Here is a 15,877-nt window from a genome sequence, read left to right as displayed (position 1 = left end):
AACTCATGATATCACCTCATCGTCTTTTTGTGATGTCATTAACTCATTCACCCCTACATATTTAAACTGGACTTGCCCAGTCTTTGATATGGTAAGGTTCAAATGTGTGACTTTAGGGGTGAATGGGTTAAGAGTGGTGCTACATATCTAACGCATATCACTGAATAAAAATGCCAGATCATGAGTGCTTTAATCAATTTAATTCAAACAGGTCCATTTTAGACTTTATTTATTAACAAGTTAAAGCAAACAACATTTTTTGAGACCACCATCATGAAAAATGAATTTTAGTAATGTATCAAGATAATAGTGATTGTAGTTGTTAAATGTATTAAATTATATAAGTTCATACTGAGTTTTTCAAATTGAAAAAAAACAAACCTTAAAATAGTATGAATAAACAGTCTCTCAATTGAAGACTACCACTTTTTCAGGTTCCTTTGAGGTCCCCACATTTTTCCTCCCAATTTACAAGAAGCCTTGAAGGAAAACATTCTCTATTATACATTCACTTTATTCTCAGTTAAATGGTCTTTTGATTCAAAATATCAAATGACAAAATCATTGTTGTCTCCCCCTCCTTCCCCACCTATCAACCATTAAACTTGATTTGTTTTATTTTCGATTCCATGAAATTCACCTATCTTTCCTAAAAATGATGCATAACTCCATCATTTATTTTAGAAAACACTATCATTTTGTGAAAAAAGGAAAAGTGTCGGTCTGTAACAAAAATATATGGTACATTTAAAATCAATATTTTTCACCTAGCAAAGGTTTTATAAGTTTTACATTTTGTATCCTAATACATGTGGCATCAGGACTATTTCACATTATCATTTCTTTAAAGTAATCTAATTAAATCACACAGTTGTAAAACGTTTAAATTTTGATTGAAATTGGGGTTTTATTTTCACAATTGTAGAATGTTCTACTGTTGACAGAAATGTTGGGGTTTGTCTCTCACAGTTGTAGAATGTTATACTGTTGACAGAAACGTTGGGGGTTGTCTCCCACAGTTGTAGAATGTTCTACTGTTGACAGAAAGGTTGGTGTTAGTCCCCTTCAATTGTAGAATGTTGTACTCTCGACAGAAATGTTGGGGTTTGTCCCCTTCAATTGTAGAATGTTCTACTGTTGACAAAAAGGTTGGTGTTAGTCCCCTTCAATTGTAGAATGTTCTACTGTTGACAGAAAGGTTTGGGTTTGTCTCTCACAGTTGTAGAATGTTCTACTGTTGACATAAAGGTTTGGGTTTGTCCCCTTTGATTGTAGAAAGTTCTACTGTTGACAGAAAAGTAAGAGTTTGTCTCAATGAATGTTCTCCAGTTAATAGAAAGGTTGGGGTTTGTCTTTCACAGTTGTAGCATGTTCTATTATTGACAGAAAGGTAAGGGCTTGTCTTCTTCAATTGTAGAATGTTCTACTGTAGACAGAACAGTTGGGGTTTGTCTCCCACAGTTGTCGAATGTTCTACTGTAGACAGAAAAGTTTGGGTGTGTCTTCCACAGTTGTAGAATGTTCTACTGTTGACAGAAAGGTAAGGGTTTGTCTCCTTCAATTGTAGAATGTTCTACTGTAGACAGAAAGGTTGGGGTTTGTCCCCTTCAATTGTAGAATGTTCTACTGTTGACAGAAAAGTAAGGGTTTGTCTCAATGAATGTTCTCCAGTTAATAGAAAGGTTGGGGTTTGTCTTTCACAGTTGTAGAATGTTCTATTATTGACAGAAAGGTTAAGATTTGACTCCTTCAATTGTAGAATGTTCTACTGTTGACAGAAAGGTAAGGGTACGTCTCTCACAGTTGTAGAATGTTTTACTAATGACAGAAAGGTTGAATGTTCTTTTGTTTATTGAAATGTTGGGGTTTGACACCAACAGTTGTAGGATGTTCTACTATTGGTGGAAAGTTTGGGATTTGTCTTTCACAGTTTTTATTTGTTCCCCTGTTGTGACAGAAAGGTTAGAGTTTGACTCCTGCAATTGTAAAATATGTTCTACTGTTGACAGAAAGGTTGGGGTTTATCTCCCACAGTTGTAGAATGTTCTACTGTTGACAGAAAGGTTGAGGTTTGTCTCCCACAGTAGTAGAATATTCTACTGTAGAATGAAAAGTTGGGGTTTGTCTCCCACAGTTGTAGAATGTTCTACTGCAGACAGAAAAGTTGGGGTTTGTCTCCCACAGTTGTAGAATGTTCTACTGCAGACAGAAAAGTTGGGGTTTGTCTCCCACAGTTGTAGAATGTTCTACTGTAGACAGAAAGGTTTGGGTTTGACTTACAAAATTACAGAGTATACTGTTGTTGTCAGAAAGGCTTGATATGATATTCAATCCCATATTTGTTGAATGGTCTATGTTGTTAAAAAAGGTGAGGTTGGAGGTTTGAACCGCACGGTTGTAGTGGAATTGTCTTCAATTGACAGAAAAGGGCTAAGGATTTGTGCAGCTGTAGGAATTGTTTTGCTGTTGACAGAAAAGTCATGGGTTAGACTCTGACAGATATTGAATAGTTTTTTGTAGACCAGCAAGGATCATACTCAACTTAACTATGGTAGGCTGTTCAGCTCTTAGCAGATAGCTTATCCATCTTCTCACCACATACATGTCAGTTTCTAAACAGAAACCTCTTTCAAAGGAAACTTTGAGACAAGTTCCGTTGCATCTGTAGAAAATCTTAAGTTACAAGTAGATCTTTTATCAGTTTATAGTACTGGTAAGACTTTGACCTTTTAGCTGTGATTGATAATGATGAAACATAAGTCACAGAAAAGAAATATATATATATATACATAGCCCGAAAAGACCCTAATATTGGTAAAAGTACTAGCGAGATTAAGTCTTCAGTGTTTTGTTTTGATTCTTGTGATGGTAAAATTATAAAAGAAATAGTGTTTCTTATAGTAATTCATCCCTCATACATTTCACTTCTTTAGAGGTTCATCAAGCGACCAGTAGACAAACCTCATAGAGAGGTGAAAGTACCAAGTGGTTAAGATAAAACGGTCACTCATTAAAACATATTTTTCTGTAAAATAATTCTGCTGAATGATCTGAACAGTTTGTCAAATATCTTAAGAAAAAAAATCTTTTAAATATCTGAGGCAGTTATTTAAAGTTAGCTGAAAGAATAGTTTATTCAAATTTTTTAAATGTGTAATTTTATCTAAATATCTCAGAATATATATATATAAAACAAACACAAAACTGCAAGATTAATATTAGAAATCTGATAATCAGCCTGCAGTATGCTTATTGATTAATGCATGGCATTTACTCTGAGTTTACAATAATAGATGCTGAGCAAGTTTCATCAAAAGCTGTTACTGAGCAAATTTCTTCTGGAATGTAAAAGTTACCATCAACCAATCAAAATGTAGTATGCTAATTAGTTATGTACACTTTGCTCAATTTCACACTAGAAGCTTTAGTATGCCGTAGATGTTGACCATGTTTCTTAAAATATGATGAAATTTTAGGACGTTAAAATGCAGATTAATTTTTTTTTATGAAGATTGGACAAACAGAGGCCATACCATAATACTTCTCATCAATATTTAGAAAACAATATGATGGTAAGTTTTAGAATTATTTCGGTGTCACTAAAGGTAGGTTTAGTTAAGAATTTGCCCATGTTTCCTTGTCATTAATTAAACAAGACCTGTTTTACTTATATATTCTAACAATATATCAATACCTGTGGGCTTATTCAGGATAGATAAAATATTCTCAAGCATCATGCACTACCCAACAGTAAAGCTATTATATTGATATCCAATCACACCAAAAAAAAAAAAATACATTTGAAAAATTTCTTAACTCTCTGTATATGCATAAAATTCGGTTTCTTCTAAGTCATTCAATTTTTTTCTTTCCAATTTCCCTTCCGTCAAATAAATAGATAGATGGATGTGAAACTGCTATATACGCGGGCAAAGTCACAGATAGTTCTGTGATGAATAGAAATAATTCTTTAAACTTGGTTCCATTAACTCGGAAAGAAAATCAATTTTTTCCGACAATTCTGTCAAAGCATGTGGCACCAGGCCCTCCTAGCTTATGTCATTTTACAATTTCCTTGTAAGTAATGTCATAATATATTTATTTCAAGAATGCTGTCTGGGGTACAAGAAAGCCAATAGTTGGGCCTAAAACATGTCAGGATTTGAGAGAAACTGTGCCTACGTTTAATCAGATGGAGTAGTAATACGACTAGATGCGAAGGTTTTTGATGTCCTCTGGTACTCCAGCTCCCTGGGTCCCGAGAGAATGTTTACGTAAACATGGTCCATCTTTGATTTTATATTTCAACAGGGTTTCACATCAAATATCACAGATACACGGGAAAAAAATAGCAGTATTTTGTATAATTAAATTTTCTGTTAAACAAGTCATCGTATTAAATGACCGAAAAACAAATATTGTAACTTAATACGGAAAGTGGGAAAAAGGTTTATTTGTTCGGCAAACTTATCAGATAAATGAAAAAGTTTGGCACGTGCCTTATTCCTACATCATGATTAAACTATACTGTTAAATGCACTTCAAAAGTACAATGGCAGCCGGCCGTGAAGTTGCCCAAGGGGACACAACTCCTTTTATCACAATCCTCCAGTGACCATTTGGGGTTAGTGTCTGTAGTCAATACCCCATAAATTGTTATCTCTTCTTCTGATTTCATGCCAATAACACTTGTGAAGGTGTCAAAAATCACAATCAAGCCACACTTTAAATATACTAAAAAAATGTTTTATGATCTATTGGCAGCATGGCAGATGAACAAGGAGTTCTAAGCTACAGAATTTCTCAAAAAAAAAAAAAAATCAAAAGAAAAAATCATTTATTAATGAAATAGTTTTAAAATTCCTGACATTCCTTAAGGGTATATCCTACCTTTCACATCAATCCAGAAATTGGTGTTAGAGTGATCTCCCTCACTCTTTTAAACATATCATGAAGTATTCTAAGTAAACAATTGTATCATGTTCTAATGAATAAGGACAAGGATGTTTTGGCCACCTTAAAACTTTTTAAAAATCTAAACACTAAAATGTCAAAAACATATAAACTGAATTTTCTTTTATATTTTGTTGAAAATAGTGAAAGAGGTAATTACAATGAGCGCCTTTGTGCAATAATTAAAGAACAAGAGACAAAAATGAACAAAATTGTTTTATGTTTTAGTGAAAAGTTTTTAAGATATCGGAGTTACCTAAAACTTCAAAAACCTCCCAGCTGACAGAAAACTGACAAATAAATTGTTTCTAATCCTAATCTTGCAGTGTTGCAGTTCTCATTTAAAAAGCCAGTTACTGCTTTTACAGAATATTTATAGGGCAACACTATAGCAAGTGAAAATTCAACTGGCTATTCTTTCAAAGTCAACCACCTGTTTTTAAAACTAAATGAGAACACACTCTTGTTAAAAATTTCATTCTCAACGGTGAAAAGAAAACAAGATACTGTCAATTACAACACATAATTAGTTCTTTTTGATCTTTAGCTTGTAAATCATAAAATTTATTTTGGAAAATCTTGGAAACCATTTTTAATCATGCTAAATTATAAAATCAATGTCACAACCTCATACGATATGGAGCATATAGATTTTCTGTACACCTATCTCAAATTTTTCAGTCAGTTTAAACATTGTCGAACACAGTCTTTCCTCTGCAATACGATGGAAATAAAAGAGATTTTACATTATACATCTCCTGTTTTCCCCAAAACACGGAAGCCACTACAACAGAAAATATGACGTTGACAACTGAGATAAATAAACAACATACAAACCCCGAATCAAGGATAAGTATTCAAAGGAAAGTTAATGTGTGTTGGTAAATGACTATTATGAGATAAAGATTTTTTTGCTCCGGGTATCTGTGTAAACCCAGTTATTTTTTCTAACTTTTTGTTTTTTTGTTTTTGTTAAAATGATGACTGTCTATCCTATTGCTGTTTTATTTAATTGCATTTCTCATAAAAAAACCAACATACCATATTTATCCTGCAATAAGCCCAGGGTGGCTACACAAAATCTCTTTGACTTGAGGTAGGTGCTTATTACAGGTCAATGAAATAGCCTTTGTTGGCATTTCTATTGAGCTGAATTAAATACGGGTGGGCTTATTACCAGGCATGGGCTTATTGGTGGATAAATATGGTAATGATCAATTTAACATGGTCAATCAAAACTTATACCTAGTACTACCCTGAAATAAACCAAATCCACACAATTAATTACAACTTCAGGATTTAACTCATTCACCCCTGAAGACACATTTGAACCGTTCCAATTCAAAGGTTGGAATAGTTCACTATGGAACTTCAGGGGTCAATGAGTTAAAAAGCTCAACAGAGTTTGACCTAGATGCAGGATATCAAACCTTTATTCATCAGGCTCCTTGGGGTCAAACATCATGTAAACTGCTTGACATATTACAGCCACCCGTCTACTCCAATGGATGAAGGTCAAGGTGATTGAAATATTATGGTAGGTAAATATACCATGGTTTTGTGAATTTAAGTTAAGAAACTTACAATAAGGAAGCTAATTGATGTTATATTGTGGCAATTCTAAGTCCAAACACCAAACAACAGTATTTGAACTGTTGAATGTCTGATGTGAACTTCCAATTTAATTTATAATGACTGAATTATGGTTCATATAGTCTTGTCCAAAGTCCTTAAAAATGGTAGTTGTTATTCCCTGCTTAACGTTCAGCATTTAGAGAAATGGCAACAACTGGTTCACCCGCTTGGCGCCTTCGGCATGGTATTTCAGTAGGATAGCACTATAAAGTCAGCATCAGATCTGCACCATCACAAGGAGGCAAGCACACCAAAATACCCCGTCTCCTGCATACATACACGCAAGCACGAATACACTTCACACATGGAGACCTTAGCTGTTAGTTAATAGGACGTTAAACAAAATTAAACCAAACCACACTAAACCAAATATAGTCTTGTATTTCGTCTTAATAACTGGACCATGTGGAGCAGGAATCTACTAGCTACCATATACTACACCTTAACAAGGGATGCAGTATCAGGGCCTGTATCACTCACCTGGATATTTGAGTAATAATGGCAAAATATTTCAATTAATGGTAATTTAATAAATATTTTTCCATTTTATTCTCTGCCTCTCTGTACCAAGCAGGAAAACACCCTTTCTTTATATAACATTTGATATCCCAATCCTAAGGATAGGAAATATGTTTGAAATAAACTGATTCTATGTTATGTCCAAGGGACTCAGTCACCAGGGGCAAGCCTGACAAAGGAACAAATCCTGGTAGCATGATTGTGCTAGAAGTGTCTCTTTAAACGTAGCAATTATTTATACATTAAGAGGATGGGGATCTCAACTGTTTCCATCTTCCAATTTCTGTTCATAGAATATTAAGTTCCCTCTGCCCATCAATGCTCCAGATCAAACTTAGTCAAAATTCACTCAGCCTTTCCAGACTGGTAAGAGTTGAAACCTAAATATGGATCATGTGAATTAGTGCCATGGTGACCAGCCTGCACAGTGCATCATTCGTCTGTCCGTAAACTTTTCTTTTCCAGAAAAAAATGAGAGACTCACCTTGGGCCAGGTGAGCTTAAATCTGTGGGACCCTATGACAGAGCTGAAGCTGTAGTCAACCAGGTATGAAATTATGTCTTCAGAAGTCACTTTACCTGGTGAAGAAGTTTAATCAAGATATCAGTGCTTCCTTCCTAGTAATTTACGAGCCTCAAGCTATATAAATGTACACCTTACAATATGCTTCAAACATGTTTTATTTAAACGGACCAGGGAACTCTTAAACCGGACTAATGTACTTTTAATGAATTAAATCAACAGAAAAAATAGAAGATCAAAAGATGTTTTTCCACATAATACTAATGCTGCCTTCATAGTCTCCTCATTCACATTTTCTGTACATAAACCACTGCACAAAGTAAAAAGAGCAGATAACTTTGCGCCGATTAATTTCGAACATGTCATCGTTGGGACAATAAACATGGAGTAATCCTGTCTTAACTCAAACAGAATAGCAAATAAGTGTACTAAATGCAGAGAAGGGAACATTAATCAGCAACTATCCAACAACTCATTAACACATGGACTTTTAACACTCCAATGAAACCCCGTATCAAATGATCCCAGAGTATACATCAAACGGCATACTAAGTCTGACCACATTAAGACTGGCACCATACAGGGACTAGGGAGGCTGAAATACACTAGAGGGTGGACTTCAGGGTGGGGGGACACCATACATTTGAGTGAATAGACGGGTCATTGGCCTCGTCTCAGCATAAACAGCCACTGAGTCAGATCTGATGAACTGTCTTCTGTCTGGACCAAGTAACCTCCGTCAATGTCCCTGTCTCTGTATAACTGACCGCTGAGACAGACCTGGTATATACCTCAGCCTATGTCCCCTGTCCCAGTATAACTGACCACTGAGTCAGACCTGGTATAAACCTCAATCAAGGTCCCCTGTCCGAGTATAACTGATCACGACTGAGTCAGACCTGGTATATACCTCAGTCAATGTCCCTGTCTCTGTATAACTGACCACTGAGACAGACCTGGTATATACCTCGGTCAATGTCCCCTGTCTCAGTATAATTGACCACTGAGACAGACCTGGTTTAGACCTCAATCAATGTCCCCTGTTTCCAGCATAACTGACCACTGTGACAGACCTGGTATATACCTCAGTCAATGTCCCCTGTTCCAGTATAATTGACCACTGAGACAGATCTGGTATATACCTCAGTCAATGTCCCTGTCTCTGTATAACTGACCACAGAGACAGACCTGGTATAAACCTCAGTCAATTTACCCTGTCTCTGTATAATTGACCACTGAGACAGACCTGGTATATACCTCTGTCAATGTCCCCTGTCTCAGTATAACTGACCACTGAGCCAGACCTGGAATATACCTCGGTCAATGTCCCCTGTCTCAGTATAATTGACCACTGAGACAGACCTGGTTTAGACCTCAATCAATGTCCCCTGTTTCCAGTATAACTGACCACTGTGACAGACCTGGTATATACCTCAGTCAATGTCCCCTGTCTCAGTATAATTGACCACCCAGACAGACCTGGTATATACCTGGGTCAATGTCCCCTGTCGCAGTATAATTGACCACTGAGACAGACCTGGTATATACCTCAGTCAATGTCCCCTGTCCCAGTATAACTGACCACTGAGTCAGACCTGGTATATACCTGGGTCAATGTCCCCTGTCTCAGTGTAATTGACCACCGAGACAGACCTGGTATATACCTGGGTCAATGTCCCCTGTCTCAGTACAATTGACCAGAGACAGACCTGGTATATACCTGGGTCAATGTCCCCTGTCTCAGTATAATTGACCACTTAGACAGACCTCGTATATACCTGGGTCAATGTCCCCTGTCTCAGTATAATTGACCAGAGACAGACCTGGTATATACCTGGGTCAATGTCTGTTTCACTTGCCACGAGACAGGCCTGGGGATCGTCTTTGTCCCCTGTCTCAGCATATATATATAACTGGCTGCAGAGACATGCCTTATAAAATACCTGTACCACTATCTTTTGTCTTATTATCCTGTTAAAGAGATGAACGAAGTGAATACCAAGGCCCACTTTCCCTTCCTATTGGTTTAACATCAGGATGATTAGCTGGACTTCACCGTTTATACTTGACATTAACATGATCAACCCTATGGTCAAGCAATGCTATCTGGTCACTCATCAACAGATCAGTGTCAGTCCACTGGTCACCCAGGTGGTCAGTCCTCACCAGGTGACCGGCTGACCAATCAGGTGACAGTATCAGTGTCCAGCAAGCCAATTACAACAACCCTTCAAGTGTAACAGATAAGATCAGTTAATAAATAATCAATTTTATAGGATTCTCGGCATTATGCTCGTGAGACAGGGATGATGCCTACTGGGTATTATAATGTTATTTTACAGGGAGTCCATACGGCATTAAAAGATGCGTTTACTGACAAGGGAGGGGGAAACATGTACAAATCTCGTGTAATCAGTTGACATCGTAACAATTTTAGCACCACCTCGGGAGAATTCGGTTTCAAGATCAAACTCTGCGAAAAACATAAATTCAAAGAAAAGGAACAATTAGCACCGAGAATTTCTTGATAGAAAATTGATTTTCCAATATGAAGTCGTTTTTATAAATTTGAACACAAAGAAATAGATTTTGGAAATGATTAAATAGTGATAGATAACTACAGATTATCAAAACTGACTGTAATTGTTATCAAACAACAATGATTTGAGCTGGAAATTGTGATTTAAAAACACAGAAACACTTAAACCTAATAAGCTGCTTGTATGAAAGTACACGGACAGTATTGGGACTTAGAAAGCTACAGAAACCTGAATCAATAAAAGTATGACGTAGCCGTTGTGTACAAAAAAGGAAACCTGTCTTCTAGTTAACCTACACTGTAATCTGCTTTCTATAGAGATCACCTGTCTATAAAGGCCAACTGTCTGTACAGACCACCTGTCTATATATAGACAAATTACTTATAGAGACCTCTAGGCAATAATAAACAATCTGGGAACACATGAAAGAAACCTGGCCTGTTAAAGACCAACTGTCTGTACAGATCACCTGTGTATAAAGGCCAACTGTCTTTAGACCACCTGTCTATACAGACCAACTGTGTATAAAGGTCAACTGTCTTAAGATCTTTTGTCTATACAGACCACATGTCTATACAGGCCAACTGTTTGTACATACCTCCTGTGTATAAAGGCCAACTGTCTGTACAGACCACCTGTCTAAAAAGGCTAACTGTCGATCTGTACAAACCACCTGTCTATAAAGGTCAACCTTCTATACAAACCACCTGTCTATACTGACAGCATGCCTATAAAGGTAAACTGTCTTTAGACCACCTGTCTATACAGACCACATGTCTATAAAAGCAAACTGTCTGTACATACCACCTGCCTATAAAGACCAACTTTCTATACAGACCACCTGTCTATACAGACCACATGCTTATAAAGGTAAACTGCCTTTAGACCATCTGTCTATACAGACCACCTGTCTACCTGTCTATAAATGCCAACTGTCTGTACATACCTCCTGTCCATAAAGGCCAACTGTCTGTACAGATCACCTGTCTATAAAGGCTAACTGTCTGTACAGACCACCTGTCTTTAAAGGTAAACTATCTGTACAGACCATCTGTCTATATAGACCACATGTCTATACAGACCACCTGTCTTTAAAGGCCAACTGTCTGTACAGCCCACCTGTCTATAAAGGCCAACTGTCTGTACATACAACCTGCCTATAAATACCAACTTTCTATAAAGACCATCTGTCTATAAAGGCAAACTATCTGTACAGACCACCTGTCTATAAAGACCAACCGTATGTATATATTACCTGTCTATAAAGACCAACTTTCTGTACAGACCACCTGTCTATAAAGACCAAATGTATTTAGACCACCTGTCTATACAGACCACCTGTCTATAAATGCCAACTTTCTGTACAGATCACCTGTCTATAAAGGTCAACAAAATGTGGTATATGTCGTAGAGAACTGGATGTAGAGACCATCTTTCTATAGAAAACACCTGCTTTTAAAGACCATCTTTCTATATAGGTAGCCCATGTCTGCATAGCAACACAATTTTGTTGCTATGGTGTGGCATCTACGCATGCTCAAAGAAAAAATCTGCACCAGTAAATACAGCCCCAATTAACCTCGAAGATGTTTATAAAAGAAATTGGTAAATAAATACAAGTTGAAATTTATTTTTTAATGAGGCCGGAAATGACCCAATAATTAACGCCCGGAACATTTGGCAAATTGTAGACAACAGATAGTACTGTTACTGTAGGAGGTAGAGTGACATCTCCAAAGGTACCTGAGGCAAAGATATGATGCAATGGACTATAAATTGTTTTCGTTAGTAAGGGAAGATAACCTTGAATATGAAGGATAGCTTGTCTTACTTATATTACATAATACATGTACATCTGATCCAGCCGTGTACTACAAAATTACAAGACTACATGGTACATGTAGTTCCAGCAGAATAAAACATAACTACAAGAACAACTTCTTTTAGTTGGACATTTGTTATGAATATCACAATATTAACAAGCCATTTGGATTGATATGTCTCGCCTGTGTCCGCATTGACCATCAATGCAATCTATGGTGCAAGTTTGGTTGGCCTAGCACTTATAGTTTCAGAGAAACTAACTTAAACACAAAAACTTAATGTTGTTGGAGAAGCTGACAAAGTCAATGGACCATGGAAGGTAGGCTGCATCCAGCATTTAACACATAGATTGAGATGTACTACCTAAGACGCATCTTTCAGTGAAACTAAGTTAAAATGCAAAAATTTAATGTTGTTGCCAGCGCCGCCGGGAAAGCAACAGCTTAGTCTCGCTTCTGCTACTTTGTCACCCCGAGACAAAAATTGTGAATTTGTAAATTTTGATAAAAACATCATAAAGAAACAAAAATGTCAAATCTACTGTATTGATGTGCTATTTATCACTGTTTAAAGCTTGAAAATTAAAGTTAATATTTACAATAAAACAAAAAATCAGTGAATTCTTTTTTTCATAGGTTCCTCCAAAGGAAAAATGTCTTTTCAACTAGCTCAGTCATGCCCAGCATAAATAATATCATGTCAAACTGAAATTGTTAAATAACAAGTGATGAATCATTTTTGTACTTTTCAAAAATCCAAAATAAAAATCAACGACATACAGCTAATTAATTACCCATAAAAGCAGGACATTTTCAGATGGGAGCAAACAAAGGCAATTCAGTGGATGACCTTATTCTTCAGGGAGGGATTGGCCTTTTAAAGGTAATCATAACAACGGCCAATTAAAAAGCAAGATAAACACCTCTAGCCGGACAGGTACAAAACAAGTCCTTCAAATAGTGTTCATTCAAGGCAAATCTTTGCATAGCCCATATATAGAATACAACAGTCCTTAAAATTCAAAGTCAAAGATTGGTAACGATGATATCATTAAAAACAATTTTTATTGTATTCACTTTTTTTCCCTTCCTGTTCAACTGGTATTTTTCGCCTTAATTATAAAATCTGTTGAAAAGCTGACAAATTATGAATTAATTGTGACCAATTATTTTCCTTTAGATCCCTAAGTATCGATGAGATTCTATTTTACCCTGCCTAATTAAGCATGCAAAAGAAAGAAGCATTTGTTTAATTGAGGACAATTAAGGTCTACATAATGTACTGTATCCTTGAATATAAATCATAAAGAAAACCGATAATCTTTCTCTTTTTTAATTTCAGGGAAAATTTTAACACTGTTTATAGGAATTTACCATATAAAAAGCTGAAATAGAAAAAAAAACAAAAAAAAACCCACCAAAATCAATAAATTCAAATACAATGTACATGTAGTGTAAATTAGACAAGACCATCCTTGCACGAAAATCGTAAAGAATACAAACTCATTTCTTATATCACTGCGCTATGCAAGCCTCTTTAAACCTGATTTTGACAAGCCTGACACATTTGAATACTTATTAATATATCATAAATTATTTTCAAATTAAACTTTTCATACAATATTACAGAAAATCATATTCAGGCTTTATACAGTAAACCATAGATCTTAACAAGAGTATTTAAGTGTTTGTGTGCTGCAGTTTGACCTCTTGTGTTGCTAAGGTTCACTGCTAGTTTGACCTCTTGTGTTGCTAAGGTTCACTGCTAGTTTATTGTTCAACTTTTACTTGTGCTGAATAAGCATGATTATCAGGAACAAAAACAACTTGTTTTCTATAAACGATCAATTAATGGGGGTCAAATTTTCACTGTTTTTTCTTCTGAAAAGAATTAAGTTGATTTTTTTTTTTTTAGCAAAACCATAAATATTCAATTGAACCAAATTTACTTGCTGCAAGAAGGGCAACACATTTGCAGGGTTAAGATGTCACAAGATTTTCAAGCCACAAATATAGGTAAAATGATACCTTCACAAAATGTATGAGCCTTACAGTATATGTAATTACCCTGTGTTAAAGTAACATATTTTTGTGTTCGTCACATCTTTTCACAGACGGCTCACACACACAGATCTTAACAGTAAGGGAATCGAACCCCGGTCATCCAGTGGATATATATAGTACACTCACCTTTCAACAAGATGACCAGGGTTCGATTCCCTTATTTGACCCACCATTTACACAAAATTGGTTCCCCTTTACCCAAGGGTGCTTCATACCAAATTTAGACAAAATCCTGTCATTCCTACAGAAGAAGGATTTTGAAGAATTTGCTGTTTCCCCTATTGGGCCCTACCCCTCTGCCCCCAGGGGGCCACACGCACTGTTTATACAAAATTGAGTCCCCTTGGCCCAAGGATGCTCCAGACTAAATTATGATAAAATACCTTAATCCCTACGGTAGAAGAAAGATTTTAAATGTTTTACCCCTATTTCCCCTATTGAGTCCCAGCCCTCTCAGCCCCAAGGAGGGCCACACCCACTGTTTACACAAAATTGAGTCCCCTTTGCCTAAGGATGCACCAGACCAAATTTAGTCAATGTCTACTGGGCCGTTTTGGACAAGTAGCATTTTAAAGGAAAAGTTGATGGACGGACGGACGATGGACGCTGTGGTATGGCTTGAGCTCACCATGGTCCTTGGGTGGTACCAGGTGAGCTAAAAACCATAGATATTATTCAAATATGTGAAAGACGTCAATGCAGTTTTGAAGAAGTTTTGTATAATTTCACATAATCCAACATAAATAGAAAAAAGCCCTGGACCTGCTGGGTTCCTTTTGGGTACATTGAACAACCCTGGATCTGTCCCGTCTCCTCACCTGGCACATGAATCACCCCTACACCTGGCAGGATCCACTCAGGTACATTGAACAACCCTGGATCTGACTGTCTCCTTTCAGGTACATTTAAAAATCCTGGATCTGCCAGGCTCCTCTCAGGTACATTGGAAATTTCTGGACCTGCCAGACTCCTCTCAGGTACATTGAACAACCCTGGATCTGTTTGTCTCCTCTCAGGCCCATTGAATAACCCTGGATCTGTTGGTCTCCTCTCAGGTACATTGAACAACCCTAGACCTGCCAGGCTCCTCTCAGGCCCATTGAACAACCCTGGACCTGCCAGGCTCCTCTCAGGTACATTGAACAACCCTGGATCTGTTGGTCTCCTGTCATGTACATTGGACAAACCCTAGACCTGCCAGGCTCCTCTCATGTACATTAAATATCACTGGATCTGTTGGTCTCCTCTCAGTTACATTGAACAATCCTGGACTTGCCAGGCTCCCCAAGGTTTTAAGGTACTGCATAGTAACAGGGGAACATTCACTTATCTTTGTTTTTTCAGAAATAACCTTGCAGAGTAGCCCCTAAATACAACTTTACTCTAACATTGGACTTCTTTTTTTGGAGAATCTTTGCTTACAATTAACCAGTTTACTGTCATCTTACGTGACACATTGTCAAAAAAATTCCTTCATCTGTTCTTATTCTTTCTCTTTAGCAAAAATTCAACACCATAGTTATATTTAAAGTCTACGGTCCGAGATTGAGGTTGTAATATTCCTGAAGTTCACTGCTCCACTTCAAGGATGCCACACTGTGGTTAATGTGTCAATGTAAGGCACCAGGAAGTAAAACCATGTTTGAAGAAAAGGAAAAAACACTGACAGAAAATTTCCGCTTTGATGACATGCATATATGGGCGCGAACATTGCAACTTTTCCCCCAATCTTGTACAGGCAACTTATGTATATGCTGTAGGTGTAACTGATGTCACCTGGTAACTAGAACACTGACAGGTCAGTAAGGGCCCCATCTTGT

At 36.8% G+C, this 15,877-nt stretch overlaps 1 long non-coding RNA gene across 2 annotated transcripts in view; it reads left to right on the top strand.

The window, feature by feature from the left end:
• The window catches only part of LOC110448352, a 34,381-nt gene that overhangs the window by 6,335 nt on the left and 12,169 nt on the right, over window positions 1–15,877 (top strand). The window contains exon 3 of one of the 2 annotated variants that reach the window (XR_002462714.1): window positions 7,573–7,654. The exons of the other annotated variant lie outside the window; for it this stretch is intronic. This is a non-coding gene — a long non-coding RNA (uncharacterized LOC110448352). The remainder of the gene's footprint in view (window positions 1–7,572; window positions 7,655–15,877) is intronic. 2 annotated transcript variants of the gene reach the window in all.

This window comes from Mizuhopecten yessoensis, unplaced genomic scaffold (assembly GCF_002113885.1).
Source record: "Mizuhopecten yessoensis strain PY_sf001 unplaced genomic scaffold, ASM211388v2 scaffold4017, whole genome shotgun sequence".
In the NCBI taxonomy this organism is placed as follows: Eukaryota; Metazoa; Mollusca; class Bivalvia; order Pectinida; family Pectinidae; genus Mizuhopecten; species Mizuhopecten yessoensis.
Note: the sequence above shows the minus strand (reverse complement) of the source record. Positions and strands in the feature narration are given on the sequence as shown.